This window comes from Ovis aries, chromosome X, assembly GCF_016772045.2.
Source record: "Ovis aries strain OAR_USU_Benz2616 breed Rambouillet chromosome X, ARS-UI_Ramb_v3.0, whole genome shotgun sequence".
Taxonomy (NCBI): domain Eukaryota; kingdom Metazoa; phylum Chordata; class Mammalia; order Artiodactyla; family Bovidae; genus Ovis; species Ovis aries.
Genome location: NC_056080.1, coordinates 118177927 through 118200263, shown reverse-complemented (window position 1 = coordinate 118200263; position 22337 = coordinate 118177927). Strand labels below are relative to the sequence as shown.

At 37.9% G+C, this 22337-nt stretch overlaps 1 long non-coding RNA gene across 1 annotated transcript in view; it reads right to left on the bottom strand.

Annotated features, from left to right (window-relative positions):
* Positions 1 to 22088, bottom strand: part of LOC114111468 (uncharacterized) — a 32547-nt gene extending 10459 nt beyond the window's left edge. Inside the window, exon 1 of the long non-coding RNA XR_003587488.3 lies at positions 21807 to 22088. This is a non-coding gene — a long non-coding RNA (uncharacterized LOC114111468). The remainder of the gene's footprint in view (positions 1 to 21806) is intronic.
* Positions 22089 to 22337: the final 249 nt, after the last annotated feature.

The window sequence follows — 22337 nt, the reverse complement described above, 5'->3', positions numbered from 1 at the left end:
TGTATTTCTGCTGGGATATTTATGATTTCTTTTCATCTACTAATTTTGGGTGTTTTTGTTCTTTATCTTTTTCCAGTTGTTTTAGATATAAAGTTAGGTTGTCTATTTGATGTTTTTCTTGTTTCTTGAGGTAGAATTGTATTGCTATAAACTTCCCTCTTAGAACTGCTTTTGCTGCAACCCATAGGTTTTGAGTTGTCATGTTTTCATTGTCATTTGTTTCTAGAAATGTTTTGATTTCCCTTTTGATTTCTTCAGTAACCTGTTGGTTATTTAGAAATGTATTGTTTAATCTCCATGTGTTTGTGTTTATTAGCTTTTTTCTTGTAATTGATATCTAGTCTCATACCATTGTGGTTGGAGAAGATGCTTGATACAATCTCAAGTTTCTTAAATTTATTGAGGCTTGATTTGTGATGCAAAATGTGGTCTATCCTGGAGAATGTTCCATGTGCAGAGAAGAAGGTGTATTCTTCTGCATTTGGATGGAATGTCCTGAAGATATCAATGAGATCCATCTCATCTAATGTATCATTTAAGACTTGTGTTTCCTTATTAATTTTCTGTTTTGATGATCTAGCCATTGGTGTAAGTGGGGTGTTAAAGTCTCCTACTATCATTGTGTTACTGTCAATTTCTCCTTTTATGTCTGTTAGTGTTTGTCTTATGGATTGAGGTGCTCCTATGTTGAATGCATAGATATTTACAATTGTTATGTCTTCCTCTTGGATTGATCCCTTGATCATTATGTAGTGTCCTTCCTTATCTCTTGTAATCTTCATTTTAAAATCTATTTTGTCTGATATGAGGATTGCTACTCCAGCTTTCTTTTGCTTTCCATTTGCTTGTGGGTTTCTTGTAGACACCATAAATATGGGTCTTGTTTTTGTATCCATTCAGCCTGCCTGTGTCTTTTGGTTGGAGCATTAAATCCATTTACATTTAAAGTAATTACTGATATATATGTTCCTATTGCCATTTTCTTTATTGTTTGGGGTTGAAGAAGATTTATATACATTAAAGATTAACTGCAAGGGAAAAAGAACAGTAGGAAAGGCAAACAAAGGAATAAATGTAGAAAAAATATAATGTTTTTTTTTTAAATTAAAAATATAAAAAACAGAAAAAAAAAAAACACAGAAGAAGCAAGAAAAAAGGGGGAAAAAATGGAAAACTCCACAGAACAGTCAAAGCCCAATGCAGAGGCAGAGGTTTATAACAGCAATAAAAAATGTGACTGAGAAAAAATAAAAGCGCAAAAGCTTAATAAGATTTCATACTTCCAGTAAAATCGACAACTACAATGGGGGGAGAGGCGGGAGGAAGTAAAAAAAAAAGAAAAAAAGTCCAAAAGAATCTACAGAACAAGTCAAAATATAAGAATAATAAGTGTTTTTCTCAAGTCATTGCTGTCAGTCTTTTCCTCACTGGGAGTCATAGTCCACCTCACCTCCCTAAGATGCCCTTCAACACCGTGCTGATCTCTGGACCTGCTATGTGTGTAGCTCAGATTCTAATCTGGTCCTACTCCTGTGTGTTCTTGTCTCCAGTGTCCATAGCTATCAAAACGAGTGCGTTTTCTTTTATAGGAGCTTTCAGTGACATTTTATATATTCCATAGACACAGAGTCTGCCTACTTGATCGTGTGGATTTAATCTGCAGCTTGTACAGTTGGTGGGAAGTTTTGGGTCTTCTTCCTTAGGCACACTGCCCCTGGGCTTCAATTGTGGTTTTATTTCCACCTCTGCATGTGGGTCATCCACTGGGGTTTGTTCCTGAGGCTGCTTTGGAGGACTTGGGTTTGTGAGGGCCAAGTGTGGAGATGGTGTAGCTGCTTGACTGCAGGGCTTCTGGCAGCACCAGGTACTCAAGGGTGTTGGTGGCTAGGGCAACAGGAAATATAATGCTCTAAAAGAGTATGGCAACCAGTATTGGCCAATATGCTCCAACATTCTTCCCTGGAGAACCACCATCCCTGACAGAGAAGCCTGGCAGGGCACAGTCTATAGGGTTTCAAAGAGTCTGACACTACTGAAGTGACCCTGTGCGCATAGACACAAGACATTTTTTTTTGACTGTGGCAGCTCTTCCCCAGTGAGAGTTGAGCGTGAAGGTAGCACAGCTGCTTGGATTGCAGGGACCCTGGTGGTGCCAACTGCACAGGGACACAGACTTATGCTGCAGAAGTTATGACCCTATCAGAGGTTTTTTTTGAGCCTCTTGTGGCTGGCGATCAGAAGGCCTCTTTGGCCAATCTTTCTCCATAGCTCCACCCTTTCAGGCACTTAGAGGGTTCCCTTGTCTGGGGTCCTTCTCTGTTGTTTGGCACATCAGGCACATAGAGGGTCCCCCCCTGGCTGGAGTCCTGTAGATTGGCACATCCATCACTTAAAGGAGCACCCTGGGTGGGGTCCTGCTCTGTAATGCTGTGTGTCAGGCATTTGATGGGCCAGCCTCTCTATTGTTCAGATGCTGATGCTGGTGTGTGGGGAGAGAGAGGCTATGGTGATGGCTCCACCCCCTATATGTGACTCAGCAGTATCGCCTTGCTTCCATGGCTGCCTGGCTTTCCTCCACAGGCATTTCCCACCTCAATCTCCTCCCTCACATCCCCTTGATCCAATCTGTCTCTCCACAGTCAACAGCAGCCCTAGCCCTGGGATTGCTCCACAATCCCTAAAATTCAGCTCCAAGCTGCTGCACCTTCCAGGAGACCTGCATCCCTTCTGGGGTATGTATGGCTGTGGCAAGGACTGTCTGATTCTCATTCCATTTAGGCTGCTACAGATCAGCTGTTTCACTTTCAGCCTTAAATGTTTCTTCCCTGACTCAGACAACTGCCCCAATGTGGGGGTCAGACCCCTGCTTCAGTTCCCCCACCTGCAGAGGGCAGATCCAGTTCTACTAATGCTCCTGTTTTTCCCCCTAGTTTCTTAGTCCTGTGGAGTTTTGCGAGGTTCTATATATTCTTTTCCTCTGGTCAGGTACTCCTGGCACTCTCAGCTGGTGTTCTGCATGCACTTCTGTGTCTGAAGGTGTATTCCTGCTGTATCTGTGGAGAGAGATGTACTCCACGTCTACCTACTCCTCCTCTGTCTTGCTCTCCTGAACTATTTTTTAAAACTGATCTGGGTGCATGGTTTAAAATGTTTAGAGAGCAGTTCTCTAAATCACTAATTGCTGTTTATCTAGGAAAAATTAGGCTTAAAGTTGTTGTGTGAAAGGACATTTTGATATGAAGAGAATTAAAACAGGGTGCAGGAACTTGAATTCTCAGTGACCCATTTGAAACTTTAGCTTTTAGCTTTTCCTTCAGTCTCCCATTTTTCTTATGCTACATAATCTTCTATGTTTTTAGTACAGACTTACGCATCAGAACTACTCAAAACAATCCTGGAATTATAGTTTTATCATCCTATTTTCTTAAGGCACTGCCTTTTGAAGCACTATTTGACATATAGGTGAATCTGTCTACTATAGCATGTTTGTAAAATCTTATATTTTTTTGCCTTATTGTCTTATTTATTTCTCAGAGGTTGGTTTTCTTGGTTTCCAACACTATGAAGCACTTATCAGCTGATTTTCTTCTGCAGTTGTGAGATAATAGATATGATTAGCACATTAACACTTTTGTGTTACTATATCAAGCATATTCTAAAACATAATCTAGGTCATGTATATTAATTTTCTTTTCTCACAAGTGACAAAAGAACTTCTTGAGCCAATTTCATCTAATAGCAGTGCTGTCATACACCTGGTGGCAGCTCCTTGAATTGTAGCAAAGATGTAGAGTAGATGTCTAGCTCACCAAAACAGTGGAGGAAGAAAATTTTTTAAAGGTAAGAAAACAAATGGAAAAATAAGATACACTATAGTTTATATTTACCATTTTTAAATTCAGTGACTTTTTATTCAAGCTATAAGAGTAACTCTGAAAATAAGTTGACTCAAACTGCATCAAAACCACAATTAATATTTGCAAATTGTTTAGAATTATTTTATAAACTAGAAATATAGGGGAAATTGACATTAAAAGAAAATAGCATGATACTAGCAGTGAATATTTCATCTAGATTTATTTTAAATTACAATTGGAGTCTTTTCAAGGAGTACACAAGATTCAAGAATATGTTTTAATCTCTGTGACTAAATACAACTTCTAGACTGTGAAATGACTGAGAAATTTGAAAAGTCCCATACAATTTTTCATTAGCTATAATGAGAGATTTTTATTATCTTCTTGAATTCATCAAACCTGGCTTTAAAATCACATGTCATTTTGAGAGTAATCTCAGCTCGAATAGGACCAGAGAATGTGTGTGCTATGCACTGGAGGACAGTAGAATTGCTAGTTAGCAAGGAATAAGAGGGGCAAGAGGAACATATATGTATGGAGAAGGGACAGTTCAGGGAGGTGAGATGTGTCTCAAGAGAAAGAGAAAACTGTGGGATAGTCTGTACTAAGGCTGTGCATGCCACTGAGTTGAGGAGTGTTTATGAAATGGTGGGGGAGGGTGGTGAGGGGAGAGTGGTGAGAAGCAGATATTCAGGAAGGACAACATTTCCTCAAATGCCTTAGGAGATGAGATAAAATAGCTTAGATTGGCAGATAGAAACAAGAGTACAAAATCAAGAGAGGACAGTGTAAACCCACAGATGAAGATAATGGAAATCTCGAGCAAGAACAAAGTATTAAAAGCAGGAAACACGGACTTCCCTGGTGGTACAGTGGATAAGAATCCGCCTGCCAATGCAGGGCACAGGGGTTTGATCCCTGGTCAGGGAAAATCTCACATGCTCCAGAGCACCTAAGCCCATGTGCCACAACTATACAGCCTTCACTCTAGAACACCTAACCTGCATACTTGCAGCTGAGCCTGAGGGACTAGAGCCTGTGCTCCACAAGAGGATCCACTGCAATGAGAAGCACCACAACTAGAGAGTAACCCCCACTCTCCTCAACTAGAGAAAAGCCTGTGCAGCAATGAAGACCCAGCACAGCCATAAATAAATAAATAATTAAGCAGAAAACACTAAGGATTTACACTAAGTCAACTGAATGTAAGTGATAAGTGAGATGTTGTATTAATACCTGTAATTTGACTATTCTGTAAATAGTTTGCATCCTGAGAGCTCCTTGTCCTTTAGTAAACTATGTCATAAATATTTAGTTAGACATAATCTAAAAACCACTGCTGCTTTCGAACTGTGGTGCTGAAGACTCTTGAGGGTCCATTGGACAGCAAAGAGATCAAGCCAGTCAATCCTAAAAGACATCAACCCTGAATATTCATTGGAAGAACTGATGCTGAAGCTAAAGCTCCTATAATTTGGCTATCTGATGGGAAGGGCTGACTCATTGGAAAAGACCCTGATGCTGGGAAAGGTTGAGGACAGGAGGAGAAGGGCGCGACAGAGAATGGGATAGTTGGATGGCATCATCGCCTCAATGGACATGAGTTTGAGCAAACTCCTGGAGATGGTGAAGGACAGGGAAGCCTGGTGTGCTGCAGTTCATGGGGTTGCAGAGTCAGACACGACTTAGCAACTGAAAACAAAACAAAACAAAACACAACAAAACACTGTGGTGGGCACGCTGAAGTTTCAACTGAGAAATGTAAGAAATGGTACCTACTTTTCAGATGGTAGAAACAGAAAAGCAGATACTATTAATCATTCTCTCTGTATATAGTGTGTTCTTTAATTTTGTAGGAAATATAACTAGTTTACTGATCATGATCACTCTGATCTTGGTGGGTTACAATTATAGAAATTTTGTTATCTCTCATCATTGTTCCCAATTGTACTACTTCTGATATTGCTTCCATAGTAGGTGACAAATACCTTAAAACTATCTTGACAAGATGCTGTAGCTTTCCGATCACTACCCAATTTCAGTAATTTTCATAAGTCATCTAACTTTACTCCAATATTGACTCTCATATTGGATTCAATGCTTTCCTCAAAGTGATATCAGGAGACATCTCTCCACCACTGACAGGAAACTGGACTTCTTCCTCCTCAAGCAAAATTTCTTTAAGATTGAGAGATGGAAAAATAAGAGAGATTGCATGTATCATCTCCCATAACAAGTTTTCTATCAGTTGCTGGTGACTTTTGCTAATCCATCATTGATGGAGTAACAGGATTTTCTAGACTCTGTTACAGTAATAAACAACTCCAAAATCTCAGTGTCTTGTGAAGAAAAAAAAAAAAAAAAAGCTTTTTCATTAATCTTACAAAGTCTTCAGGAGTCTAGGTGACACTTCAGTTCATATTCCTCCATACGTTGGCTCAGTATTCTAGGATGTGTCAATCAATATGTTATCTCAATAATAAATGCTTCTACAGGTACTGCAGTGGGCAAAAGTAGGCTGTAGCACCAAACACTGGCAATTATATCCTTCAGTATAGAAGAGATGCATGCAATTTCTGCCCACATTTCATTTCACATTGTGTGTGAAATTAAAACTGGCCCCATCACACCACTGTGTGATGTGACCAGTTCACACCACAGGGCCACATCACACAATGTCAATGCGCAACTGTTTCATGTGTCCAGAGGTCAAAGTGAAGTGAAAGGTGCTCAGTTGTGTCCGACTCTTTGTGACTCTATGGACTATACAGTCCATGGAATTCTCCAGGCCAGAATACAAGAGTGGGTAGCCTTTCCCTCCTCCAGGGGATCTTCCCAACCCAGGGATCGAACCAAGGTCTCCCACATTGCAGGCAGATTCTTTACCTGCTGTGCTACTAGGGAAGTCCAAGAAATCAAAAGGCTTTCAATACTGACAAATAATGGTAATGCCCAACACAGACATTTTTGGTTTTTTCTTTTGGCTTTGTGGAGGGTGGGGCAGTGTACAGAGTACAGTGTAATCTCTCTGAGCCTTCTATCTGGCTGATGAAATGTTGTAGAGCCACACCCCAAGAACTTCTCTGGTTCAGATATTTCCTCATTTTTTGGCTGCCTAGGTAGCCCCACTGTATTTGTCTCTTCTGTACAATATAATCCTTTGTGTAAATTCAAGGAAACAGCTGAGGCCCTTTTCTATACACCCCAGTACTGTGGAGTACTGGTTACTATTCTGTTTGAGGACTCTCCCCTTCCTACCAAGAACACTATAGGGCATCCCCTCCTTGTTCTGGCTGTACTGACAAAACTCCTCTAATATTTGCCATGTGTATGTCTATCAAAGGACTCATATACAAATTATATGGGCTTCCCTGGTGGCTCAGTAGGTAAAGAATCTGCCTGCAATGCAAGAGACACAGGTTTGATCCCTGGGTTAGCGAGATCCCCTGGAGAAGGAAATGGCAAGCCACTACATTATTCTTACCCAGATAATCCCATGTACAGAGGAGACTGGTAGCCTAGAGTCCATGGGGTCGCAAGAGTGAGAAACAACTTAGCAACTGAACCATACCACCCACAGATTATATAAGGAACTACTACAAGTCAATAAAGAAAAAGGACAGACAACCTGACAGAAAAATGGGCAAAAGACTTGTACAGGACATTTCTAAATAATCAATAAATACGTTAAAATGTCACCCTGGAAATGTTAATTAAAACTACAATGTGATACCATTATATACCCACCAGAATAGCGAAATTGGAAAACATCATACATTGACTTGTATATAGTTTCTTTGGTAAACTGCTTGTTAATTGTAATAATTCTTTATGTCTTTTGGGGTTATCTATGTACCCAGTTATGCTGCCTATAAATAATGACATTATGCTTCATGTGTTTTGAAGCTCTGTTATTTGATGTATAAATATTTATGATTATTTATTATATTCTCTTGATGAATTTACTATTTCTCTATCATGAGATGGCCCTTCCCTTTTTAGGGTTAATTTATTTAATTTCACTGGTGGCTAATTACTTTACAATATTGTAGTGGTTTTTGCCATACATTGACAGGAGTCAGCCATGGGTGTACATGTGTTTCCCATCCTGAATCCCCCACCCACCTCCCTCCCCAACCTATCCCTCTGGGTCATCCCAGAGCACGAGCCCTGAGCACCCCATCTCATGTGTCAAACTTAGACTGGAGATCTATTTCACATGTGATAATACACATGTTTCAACGCTATTCTCTCAAATCATCCAACCCTCACCTTCTCCCACAGAGTACAAAAGTCTGTTCTTTACATCTGTGTCTCTTTTGCTGTCTCGCATATAGGGTCATCATTACCATCTTTCTAAATTCCATATGTATGCGTTAGTATACTGTATTGGTGTTTTTCTTTCTGACTTACTTCACTCTGTATAATAGGCTCCAGTTTCATCCACCTTCTTAGAACTTATTCAGTTGTGTTCTTTTAAATAGCTGAGTAAGATGACACCACCCTTATGACAGAAAGTGAAGAGGAACTAAAAAGCCTCTTGATGAAAGTGAAAGAGGAGAGCAAAAAAATTGGCTTAAAGCTCAACATTCAGAAAAATAAGATCATGGCATCCGGTCCCATCACTCCATGGGAAATAGATGGGGAAACAGTGGAAACAGTGTCAGACTTTATTTTGGGGGGCTCCAAAATCACTGTAGATGGTGATTGCAGCCATGAAATTAAAAGATGCTTACTCCTCGGAAGGAAAGTTATGACCAACCTAGTATAGTAAAAAGCAGAGACATTACTTTGTCAACAAAGGTCCATCTAGTCAAGGCTACGGTTTTTCCAGTGGTCATGTATGGATGTGAGAATTGGACTGTGAAGAAAGCTGAGTGCCGAAGAATTGATGCTTTTGAATTGTGGTGTTTGAGAAGACTCTTGAGAGTCCCATGGACTGCAAGGAGATCCAACCAGTCCATTCTAAAGGAGATCAGTCCTGGGATTTCCTTGGAAGGAAAGATGCTAAAGCTGAAACTCCAGTACTTTGGCCACCTCATGCAAAGAGTTGACTCATTGGAAAAGACTCTGATGCTGGGAGGGATTGGGGGCAGGAGAAGAAGGGGACGACAGAGGATGAGATGGCTGGATGGCATCACCGACTTGATGGATGTGAGTCTGAGTGAACTCCGGGAGTTGGTGATGGAGAGGGAGGCCTGGCATGCTGCGATTCATGGGGTCGCAAAGAGTCGGACACGACTGAGTGAATGAACTGAAATGAACTTAATTGAATATTCCATTGGGTGTATGTACCACAGTTTTCTTATCTATTTGTTTGCTGATGGACATCTAGGTTGCTTCCATGTCCTGGCTATTGTAAACAGTGCTGCAAAAAATATTGGGGTACATGTGCCTCTTTCAATTCTGGTTTCCTTGGTGTATATGCCCAGCGGTGAGATTACTGGGTCATATGGAAGGTCTCTTTCTGGTTTTTAAAGGAATCTCCATACTGTTCTCCATAGTGGCTGTACTAGCTTGCATTCCCACAAACAGTGTAAGAGGGTTCCCTTTACTCCACACCCTCTCCAGCATTTATTGTTTGTAGAATATTTGATAGCAGCCATTCCAACCGGCATGAGATGGCACCTCATTGTGGTTTCAATGTGCATTTCTCTGATAATGACTGATGTTGAGCATCTTTTCATATGTTTGTTAGCCATCTGTATGTCTTTGGATAAATGTCTGTTTAGTTCTTTGGCCCATTTTTTGATTGCGTCATTTATTTTTCTGGAATTGAGCTGCAGGGGCTGCTTGTATATTTTTGAGATTAATTTTCAGTTGCTTCGTTTGCTATTATTTTCTCCCATTCTGAAGGCTGTATTTTCACCTTGCTTATAGTTTCCTTCTTTGTGCAAAAGCTTTTTAAATTAGGTCCCATTTGTTTACTTTTGCTTTTATTTCCATTACTTTGGGAGGTGGGTCATAAAGGATCCTGCTGTGATTTATGTCAGAGAGTGTCTTGCCTATGTTTTTCTCTAGGAGTTTTATAGTTTCTGGTCTTACATTTAGATCTCTTATCCATTTTGAGTTTATTTTTGTGTATGGTATTAGAAAGTGTTCTAGTTTCATTCTTTTACAAGTGGCTGACCAGTTTTCCCAGCACCACATGTTAAAGAGATTGTCTTTTCTCCATTGTATATTCTTGCCTCCTTTGTCAAAGATAAGGTGTTCATAGTTGTGTGGATTTATCTCTGGGCTTTCTATTTTGTTCCATTGATCTATATTTCTGTCTTTGTGCCAGGACCGTACTGTCTTAATGACTGTAGCTTTGTAGCATAGTCTAAAGAAATAACCCTTCTTTTATCTCTGCAAGTATTCTTACTCTGAAAAAATCATATACCTATGGCAGACATTTCTAGTAGAGATGCAGGCAACAATAGCTATGTCTCCATATACTACTCACACTCCATGAGGCACATGCCAAGCTCTCCCATAAGGCTCACTACTCATCCACTACACTCCTACAACAGTGTGACAAGCAGGCTGTAACCAGCATTATGCCAAGGAGTAAGATAATTATCTCCTATATCTTCAGGTATAGGAAAGAGAAAAGCTGCCATATCTTGACATTAAGTGCCAAGTTGCTTCAGTCATGTCCAACTCTTTGCGACACCATGGACTGTAGCACACCAAGATTCTCTGTCCATGGGATTCTCCAGGCAAGAATATTCGAGTGGGTTGCCATTTCCTTCTCCAACAGATCTTCCTGACCTAGAGATTGAACCTACATCTCTTATTGGCAGGTGGATTCTTTACTGCTGAGCCATTGGGGAAGCCCATTTGCTGTTAAAGTGCTTACTAAATGCTGACTTATCTTACCTCTCTTTAGTCTTTTCCTCTTATAGACTTTGCCATTGGCCTCTCGAGATACTTTAGGCTAATAAGAGTCAGTTCAGCAGCTTTTTTTTTTAAATAACCGTAAGAGATATCTGACCCCAATTATGGATTTGGTCTTGGAAAATGAAAAGGGAAAGTGCTAGTCACTCAGTTGTGTCCAACTATTTCCAACTTCATGGAATGTAGCCAGACTCCTCTGTCTATGGAATTCTTCAGACAAGTATACTGAAGTGGGTAGCCATTCCTTTCTCCAAGGAATCTTCCTGACCCGAGGACTGAATCCAAGTCTCCTGAATTGCAGGCAGATTCTTTGCCATCTGAGCCACCTTGGAGGCCCTCCTTAAAATGTCAAGTGTTTAACTGTCCTTTGTTCTCAGGTTTGGGCTGCTGATACTATTCAAAGGCAAAAAGAAAAGTCACCCTTTTTTGGTCAGTAGTCTTTGTTTATATTTTGTTTGCATAACCCTTAAGAGAAATTTGAAAAAAAAAAAGTAGGTATTCCTACACATTTTTAAGTTGATATCTAAATATTTCCCCAAGTTTAAAAAATTACAAAGGATTCTGTTTCTGGCATGTTGTAAATGTTGATTTTAAAATTTTAGAGTTTATGTGTGGAATTGAAAATTTGATTAGATGGACCTTTGTTGGCAAAGTAATGTCTCTGCTTTTTATTGCTATCTAGGTTGGTCATAGCTTTTTTTTACAAGGAGCAAACATCTTTGAATTTCATGGCTGCAGTCACCATCTACAGTGATTTTGGAGCCCAGGAAAATAGAGAAAAAGAGAAAAAGGGGGAGAAGTGGGGAGGGGTAAATTGGGAGATTGGGATGAACATATGCACACTGCTATGTATAAAACTGATGACTAGTGAGGACCTACTGTATAGCACAGGGAATGCTACTCAATATTCTGTGATGTCCTATGTGGGAAAAGAATCTAAAAAAGACGGGATGTGTGTGTGTGTGTGTGTGTGTGTGTGTGTGTGTGTGTATAACTGATTCACTTTGCTGTACACCTGAAACTAATACAATGTTGTAAATCATCTATACTACAATATAAATTAAAAATGAAGTTATTTGTTATTCAGTTGCTCAGTCATATCCAACTCTTTGTGACCCCTTGGACTACAGCATGCCAGGCTTCCATCATTCACCATCTCCTCGAGTTTGCTCAAACTCATACCCATTGAGTTGGTGATGACGTCCAATCATCTCATCCTCTCTCATCTGCTTCTCTTGCCTTCAATCTTTCCCAGCATCAGGGTCTTCTCCAATGAGTCAGCTCTTTGCATCAGGTGGCCACAGTACTGGAGTTTCAGCTTCAGCATCAGTCCTTCCAATGAACACCCAGGACTGATCTCCTTTAGGATTGACTGGTCTGATCTCTTTTCAGTCCAAGTGACTCTCAAGAGTCTTCTCCAACACCACAGTTCAAAAGCATCAAATCTTTGGCACTAAGCTTTCTTTATAGTCCAACTCTCACATCCATACACGAGTACTGGAAAAAACATAGCTTTGACTAGATGGACCTTTGTCAGCAAAATGATGTCTCTGCTTTTTAATACACTGTCTAGATTTAAGTTATTACAAAAGAATAAAAAGATAAAATTTTAGAGGAAAAATTTCAAGCCTACATAAATAAGATGATGCACTCCCTATGCCCATCACCAATATTCAACAATCTTTAATATTCCCTCACTTGCTTTATCTATTCTTTTTTTGTTATTATTATTGCTGCTGAAGTATTTTAAATACATATTATTACCCATATCATAATATACTCTATCTTGATGATGTGTTTCTAAACATCTGAACTTTTCATAAGAGAACTATATACAATTTTATGAGATTTTTATGACATATAATTCTTATGAGATATAGTTTATATGAGATAACAATTTTATAATTTTATGAGAAGTATATAATTCTTATAAATTTTATGAGAGGTATATATAATTTTTTAAAATTTTGCATAATTTTTATGTCTCATAACAAACAAGCCAACAATAGTTCTGTGATAATCTGTTTCAGATCTCATTTGATATGTGTGGTAGTCAGCCTCCAAGATGACACCACATGCTCCTCACTTTCTGATATGCAAACTCTTAGATAGTACCTTCCCATACTGTACCAAAGTTAGCCTATGTGACCAATAGCATACAGTAGAAATGTTGATATGTCATTTCTGAGATTCGGTTTTAAAAAAACTGTGGTTTCCATTTTGTGTACTTTCTCCCAATAGGGTCACTTATTCTGGGAAAAAAAAAAAAAACCTGCCATGCTGTGAACTGGCCTATGGAGAGGCCCACATAATGAGGAACTGAAGCCTCTGGCCAACAGTCAGAAAGGAGCAGAAACCTGCCAACAACCATGTGAGTGAGTTTGGAAGCAGATTTTCCAACCCCAGCCAAGCTCTGTAATGACTGTAGCTCTGGCCAAAAGCTTGACTACAACCTCATGATAGACCTTGAGCCAGAAACACTCAGCTAAGCTGATCCAAGAATCCAACCACTCAGAAACTTTAATGTAAAAAATGTTTGCTGTTTTAACTTTCTAAATTTTAGAATAATTTTTAAATAGCAGTAGAAAGCTAGTATACTATATAATACTGCTTCCCAAATTTAGTGGCTTAAAACAACAAGGTTTTATCTACTATTTTTATGATGGTGAAGTGACTGGTTTTTCTGCTGATCTTCCCTGGACTCACTCATGTGGCTGCATTCAGCTGACAGGTTGTCAGGGGTCTTGATTCATTCGAAACATCTGGGATGGCTGGACCTTTCTCTTCACATGGACATTAATCTGGTCTTTCTCAACAGTATCTCAATTTCAGGACAGCATTTTAAGTGATTGAAGGCAGAATTTTCAAGGCTTTCTTTTTAGGATTAGTCTCTGGAAAACACATGATGCTACTTTTATCATATTTCACTGGGCAAAATAATAGGGAAGTTCCAATTCATAGAATGGGGGAAAATATGCCACCTTTTGAAAGTGGGAGCTGTAATGTATTGTGGCCATGCTTTTCAATCTAGCATAGTTTCTTCTAGGCACAATTATTTATACTCCTCCCTTGTATCGAATAGTTTATCCCTTCACCCAAAATTCAAATCCCATTATGATATTTGGCTCAGGCTCAAAATTTTAACCTCATTATCTAAATCTAAATCTAATCTAAATATAGAGCAGACTCATTAGATAAAGTTCATCTCTAGGCTTCCCAGGTGGTGCTAGTGATAAAGAACCCGCCTGCCAATGCAGGAGACACAGCAGATGCAGGTTCAATCTCTGGGTCAGGAAGATCCTCTGGAGAAGGGCATGGCAACCCACTCCAGTATTCTTGCCTGGAGAATACCATAGACAGAGGAGCCTGGCTGACTATGGTCCGTAGGGTCACAAAGAGTCAGAAACACTGAAGTGATTTAGTACACATGCATGCAGTACATCTCTGGAGGTGGAGATCTTCTTGATTTTGAGACCTATCAAGTAACAGAGGTATTATCTGCCTCCCTCAGATATACATAGGGGCTTCCTAAGTGGCTCAGTGGTAAAAAAAAAAAAAAAAAAAATTTGACCTGTCAATGTAGGAGACATGGGTTTGATTCCTGAGTCTGGAAGATCCTCTGGAGAAGGAAATGACAACCCTCTCTATTATTCTTGCCTGGAAAATCCCACGGATAGAGGAACCTGGTGAGCTATAGTCCATGGGGTGGCAAAGAGTTGGACACAACTGAGTGACTGAGCACACACACATAAGAGACAAGGATAAGATTAGTATGATGGGTGCTTCCATTCAAAAATGGAATAAGGTAAGGTAAGCAAAACAGATAAACATTTAGCTAATCTTCAGTTCAGTTCAGTCGCTCAGTCATGTCTGACTATTTGTGATCCCATGGAATGCAGCATTCCAGGCTTCCCTGTCCATCACCAACTCCTGGAGCTTACTCAAACTCATGTCCATCGAGTCAGTCATGCCATCCAATCTTCTCATCTCCTGTTGACCCCTTCTCTTCCACCTTCAATCTTTCCCAGCATCAGGGTCTTTCCAATGAGTCAGCTCTTCTCATCAGGTGGCCAAAGTATTGGAGTTTCAGCTTCAGCATCAGTCCTTCCAAAGAATATTTAGGACTGATTTCCTTTAGGATAGACTGGTTGGATCTCCTTGCAGTCCAAGGGACTCTCAAGAGTTTTTTTCCAACATCACAGCTCAAAAGCATTAGTTTTGGAGGCAGTCCTAAGATGGCAGAGGAATAGTACAGGGAGACCACTTTCTCCCCAAGCAGTTCATTGAAAGTACATTTGAACGCTGAGTAAATTCCACAAAACAACTTTTGAATCCTGGCAGAGGACATCAGGCACCCAGAAAGGCAGCCCATTGTCTTTGATAGGAGGTAGGACAAAATATAAAAGATAAAACGAGAGACAAAAGAGGTGGGGATGGAGATCTGTCCCAGGAAGAGAGTCTTAAAAGAGACGTTTCCAAATACCAGGAAACACTCTCACCACCAGGTCTGTGGGGAGTTTTGGAATCTCAGAGGGCAACATAACTGGGAGGAAAAATAAATAAATCAAATCCACACGTTATGTGCTTAACAGCAACTCCCAGCCCTTGCATCTGCCACCAGCAAGCAGGGACTGAACAGGGAGGCATGGGCTGCATTGCTTAGGGTAAGGACCAGGCTTGAATGCCTTGAGGGCAATCTGAGGGAACTAACGTGAGATAGAAACCCAAACTGTGGGATACTCAGAGAGAGACAGACAGAGAGAGAGAGAGAGAGAGAGAGAGAGAGAGAGAGAGAGAGAGAGAAACTATCCTGTGAAAAGCCCTAACCTAAGGCATCTACCTAAAGAAACAAAATACCTATATATAGAAAACTATAAAACACTGATGAAAGAAATCAAAGAGGACACAAATAGATGGAGAAATATACCATGTGCATGGATCAGAAGAATCAATATAGTGAATATAAGCATACTACCCAAAGCAATCTATAGATTCAATGTGATCCCTATCAAGCTACCAATGGTATTTTTTCACAGAACTAGAACAAATAATTTCACAGTTTGTATGGAAATACAAAAAAACCTTGAATAGCCAAAACAATCTTGAGAAAGAAGAATGGAACTGGAGGAATCAACCTTCCTGACTTCAGGCTATACTACAAAGCTACAGTCATTAAGACAGTATGGTCCTGGCACAAAGACAGAAATATAGATCAATGGAACCAAATAGAAAGCCCAGAGATAAATCCACACATCTATGGACACCTTATCTTTGACAAAGGAGGCAAGAATATACAATGGAGAAAAGACAATCTCTTTAACAAGTGGTGTTGGGAAAACTAGTCAACCACTTGTTAAAGAATGAAACTAGAACACTTTCTAACACCATACACAAAAATAAACTCAAAATGGATTAAAGATCTAAACATAAGACCAGAAACTATAAAACTCTTAGAGGAAAACTTAGGCAAAACACTCTCCAACATAAATAACAGCAGGATCATCTATGACCTACCTCCCAGAGTAATGGAAATAAAAGCAAAAATAAACAAATGGGACCTAATTAAACTTAAAAGCTTCTGCACAACGAAGGAAACTAAGCAAGGTGAAAATACAGCCTTCAGAATGGGAGAAAATAATAGCAAATGAAGCAACTGACAATCTCAAAAATATACAATATACTCTGCAGCTCAATTCCAGAAAAATAAATGACTCAATCAAAAAGTGGGCCAAATAACTAAACAGACATTTCTCCAAAGAAATACAGATAGCTAACAAACACATGAAAAGATGCTCAACATCAGTCATTATCAGAGAAATGCAAATCAAAACCACAAAGAGGTACCATCTCATGCTGGTCAGAATGGCTGCTATCCAAAAGTTTCCAAACAATAAATGCTGGAGAGGGTGTGGAGTAAAGGGAACTCTCTTACCCTGTTGGTGAGAATGCAAGCTAGTACAGCCACTATGGAGAACAATGTGGAGTTTCCTTAAAAAACTGGAAATAGAACTGCCATATGACCCAGCAATCCCACTGCTGGGCATACACACCGAGGAAACCAGAATTGAAAGAGACACGTGTACCCCAGTGTTCATTGCAGCACTGTTTATAATAGCCAGGACATGGAAGCAAGCTAGATATCCATCAGCAGATGAATGGATAAGAAAGCTGTGGTACATATACACAATGGAGTATTACTCAGCCATTAAAAAGAATACATTTGAATCAGTTCTAATGAGGTGGATGAAACTGGAGCCTATTATACAGAGTAAAGTAAGTCAGAAAGAAAAACACCAATGCAAAAAAAATAATAATAAATAAATAAATAAAGAAAAAGAAAAACACCAATACAGTATACTAAGGCATATATATGGAATTTAGAAAGATGGTAACGATAAACTTATAATGCAAAACAGCAAAAGAGACACAGATATAATATAGAACAGTCTTGGACTCTGTGGGAGAGGGCAAGTGTGGAATGATTTGGGAGAATGGCATTGAAACATGTATATTATCTTATGTGACACAGATCGCCAGTCCAGGTTCAATGCATGAGACAGGGTGCTCGGGGCTGGTGCACTGGATTGACCTAGAGGGATGGGATGGGTAGGGAGGTGGGAGAGGGGTTCAGTATGGGGAACACATGTACACCCATGGTGGATTCATGTCAGTGTATGGCAAAGCACTACATTATTGTAAAGTAAGTAGCCTGCAATTAAATAAATTTATATTAAAAAATAAAGAAACAACGTTTGCAGGGAAAACTCTTCCTCAACCAGCAGGAGGCAGAAAGTACTTTTCAAGAGTTCTTGGAATCCTAAAGCAAGGATTTTTATGCTACAGAAATAAGCCAACTTATTTCTCGTGGCAAAAAAAAAAAAAAAAATGTGTTGATTGTAAGGGTTCCTATTGTGATTAATAAAGATGTGTCTGAACCTAGCTATAATGATTTAAAATTCACAGTCTGAAACTGCAATTACTTTTTCACCAACCTAAAATTAATATATAGAAAACACTAAAGATTCCACAAAAAAACTGTTGGAATTAATCAGTGGATTCATCTTTCATTTCCTGTACTTTGTCATGCATAGCTAGGGGAAGCCAATTGTCATGTTCAACATTCTCCTGAGACTTGTCCTTGGCCAGAGCTCTAAGTTTATTTATGTACACTTCCTATTTTCCAAGTTTACTTGAGTGACATTTTGCTAATAGTTCTGCTACTCCAAGACATGAATTCTCTTTTTGCTAGATTCAAATGGCAGTTCTTCACTGCCCTTATAGTTTTCACTAGCTGTTTAACACTCCTCAAGCCTTTGCCAACAGATTCCTCACTGTTTTTCTAGTCTCTGCATCCTTCTGATCCCATAGAAAATGTCACACCTTTTAGGGTTTTATTACAACATAACCATGTTTCTACATCCAATTGCTGTATAAGTTATCTATTACAAAGTAATAAGCCACCCTAAAACTTAGTGGTTTAAAACAACAAAATTTTATGTGACTTCCACCATATTTAAGACAGAGACCATCCGAAAATATACCATTGTTTCCTTTTGCAGTTTATTCCCTTTCTTGGCCCCAGATATCCACTGATCTTTAACCATAGAATATATATGTATTTTCTAATGTCATGTAATAGAATCATACACTGTTGTGTCTGTAATCTTTTTCCCAGCATTGTTTTGAGATTTAGCCCATTTTTTTTTAATGTTCAGAAAGCCTTATGAACACAAAGCAAGATAAATACTAATGAAACTACATCTAGGTGTTATAGAACTGATGGAAAAAAAAAAAAAACAACATCAAACATCAAATCTTAAGTGCATCCAGAGGAAAATAAAGATAGATTGACTCTAGAGGAATAACATTAGATGATGGCTGAATTCTCGATAAAACAATGGAATTTTGAAATTGTGAAGATTATATTATCTGATCACAGTGCTATCGGGTTGGACTTGTTAAAATTCAAATAAATAACTAGGAAATACTCATATATTTAGAATTAAGAAATATAAATATATCTTATATAGTTTTGATTCTCAATTCTTTCAATAATGCTTTCTTTCAAGTTTGATTTTCTCTAGTGTGCCATTTTAATTCCCTCTTCATTTCCTTTTCTGCATATTTAGTTATCTTCTTAGTGGTTCCAAGTGAATTACAGTTAATATCTTAAATTCACATCAATCTATTTTGAACTGATATGAATGTAGTTTCAATATCACTTATTATTTGTATCTAAACACCTTTGCTTCCCCCTTTATCGTTATCATCATAAATTACATCCTGTCACATCATTTGACCATTAACATGAATTTATAATTACTGTTTATGCATTTGTGTTTTAAACCATATAACAGACCAAAAAGAGGTGTTATGAACCAAAAATATGATAATACTGACTTTCTTATTATACCAGCAGTAATCTGCAATCAGTTAACAAAACATCTAAAAATAAATATTAAATTTGTTAGAAACAAAAGGATAAGTAGGCAAAGCTATATTAGTATGGGATATTTTTCATAAATTCTAGTCATTGCTAGATTAAGTATATTGAGTATATTATAAAATTTTAATTATTTGCTAAATATAACAGATAAATATATAACTTTTATACTAACTTTATAACCAGATAGAAAATAATGAAAATGAAAATTCCTTTTACAATAACAACAAAACTATATAATCCTTAGAAATAGGCACAAGAAGAAATGCACAGAACTTACATGAAGGACACTATAAAAACTTTACTGAGGGACAGAAAGGAAGAATCAACTAAATGTTTGGATGTAAATTTGTTCCTGGTTAGAAATACTAGCTATCAAGTTTCCCCACATTAATTCATGATTTAATGGAATTTCACTTAAAATATCAATTTTCTTGGAAATGGGGAAAATGTTCAATTAGAAGGATATATGCAGAAGGTTAGACATTGATATATCTTTTAAATGAAAAAGTAAAGAAGGATGTCCTTGTAGATTTAAAAATACATTATATAAAAATATATCATAAAGATACATATTTTGGAATTGGTGTTGAAAAAGATGGATAAATCAGAGGAACATATTAGACATTTCAGAAATATACAGGTCAGTATTAACATTTGGTATTAATTTCTTTATTTAGCAAGTAGTTATTGATCTTTTCATGTTTGCCCATCACTCTTTAGGTACTGGGGATATAGAGGCTGAGTAAGAAGACAAAATCTCTGCCCACATGAAACATATGATGATAAACAAGACAATAAACCAGTATGTAAATACATGTAAATTTCAAGTAAAATTAAGTGCTTTGAAGAAAAAACAGACTACAAAGAGTGTGGTATTTTGTTTTAGATGAAGTGTTCAGGGAAAGGCTTTATGAGCAGGTAACATTCAAGTGGTGATCTGACCTAAGTAAAGCAGTGAGCCATGCTCACTGTCCAAGTAATAGCAAATATTAAGGTCTTTACATGAGAATGAGTTTGGCATGTTCAAAGACTAGAGAAAATGCCAATGCAGCCAGAGATAAATCTGAGAGACAGAGTGGCATTTTAAGCGAGTGAGACAGAGTGTATGTTTCAGTAAATTCAGTGGAGACACCTAGAAAATCATACCTCTCTAATTCCACAGGAATTAAAAGTTTCTTTTAAATTCTAGAAAAGAATATAGGTAGAACATTGAAGTTATCATAGGATGAGTCGAATTTTCTAAGCCTTACATCACAGTTGCAATTCATAAGTGGTAAGACTGATAGATCTGTTTTAAGTAAAATCTCACAACTTCTGTAAGTCCAACACTGACTTTCTAATCATACCAGTAACTAATCTGCAACCAGTTAACAAAACAAAACGTCTAAAAACAAACATTAAATTTGTTAGAAACAGAAGGATAACCTGACAAAACTACATTAGTATGGTGTGTTTTTCATAAATTCTAGTCATTGTTAGATTAAGTATATTGAATATTCATAAGGTTATAAATTTTGAATTATATAATAAATTGAAAAGCAAATAAATAAGAGAAAATGTTCACAAATGACACAGAATTCACATCCTAAGCATGCAGTAAGTTCCTACAATTCCATAAGTAATAGACAAGCACAACAATTCAAAACAAAAGGACAAAGACACAATTGATGACAGTACCAGTGGACATCAAAAGATGAAGAAAAAGTATAATTTCCTTTTCTGACCAAGGACCAGTTTCCAGAGACACCATACGTACAGCTAAGTGATAGTTCAAATCAGTGCAATCTTTTTGGAACAAAGGTTGGCAGTAGTATTCACCCAAGACCTTGAGACTAAGATGCATATTTCTCTTTATAAAAGATAGTGGCAGAGGAAAAGCTGTGAACAACCAAGCAGAATTTATAACTGCCATATTATGAATTTGTTGTGTGACTTTAAGACCTTTCTGCTTTCATTTCCTCATCTGTAGCTATTCATAAGTATTTATATAAATGCAAAATGGAAACAAATGCCTTTAAAAATGCTATACAAATGCAATTCGATTTTGTTATACGGAATGATCAAGAGTCAAAACCAGAAACACTTTAAAAACATTTTTATATAAAGTGGTTTCAATCTTTAATGACCAAAAATATTAGTCATGGTGAATGTTTTTCTATAATGGTTAATCTGGGACCATGTTTCCTGAACATATTAAAAGTTAGAATTAAAATTATGAATCCCTTATTACTCGTGCAATGTTTAGTTCTTATTTGACCTTTAAAAGTCTGAAGGCTTTGAGCAGTCTTCTGTGATTAATTTTAAAACACTATTTAAATTCCCTACTGAGCATTAACTTAAAACCAGTTTGTCTTTCATAGAATCTGTAATAATGTGGAACTCTTTTTCAACTTGTTTAGATTTTTTTCGGGGATTTGGTGCTGTCATGAGAGTTAGGCATTTTATCATTCAAGATTCTGAAAATGACTTTCAAAGAACTAGTCATCTGAAGTCATACATTAGACTTCAGAGAATATTGATTACATTTGGGACTAACTAAATAAAACTAAACCAAATATGAGCCCCTAAAAAAGACCCAAAGTAGCCAGAAATATAAGACAATTGTAAATCAGCAAAATTCTTACCTTTCTCTTTTTTACTCTGCAAGAGTCAGCAGCACAAGCCTCATTAAAAGAGCTAACAGACAAAACCTTTGATAGAGTGGGATCTCCATCTGCTTGAAGGGCAGAAGGATCTCTGGAGTTTTCAATAAAGTGATATATAGGTACTATGTTCTACATTTTCTCTACAACTCTTTTTAGAAACTGTACTTCTGAATTATTTAACAGAGTTGTTTGGTTGAGGATTAACTCCCAAATTGCTGTTGAGAAGGAGGTCCCCATCAGCTTTCCAAGCTCTGTGCCTCTGAAAAGAGTTGTGTGGCTGTAGGGTGAATCATCTAGCTGGATCTCCTTGTGTTGATTTTCCCAGACAACTGTTTGTAAGGGAGGAGGAGAGGCGGGGGAGGAAGTGATGAATAGATATTGGTTAAGCAAGGGGAGGGATCTTGAGGGTTTTATCCAACCCAAATTTAAAAATTTAAAATAGGAGAAGCCAGAAATACTACTTTAGACCCCTGAAATGAAAGACAATTTTGCCATGGAAGAGACACATTT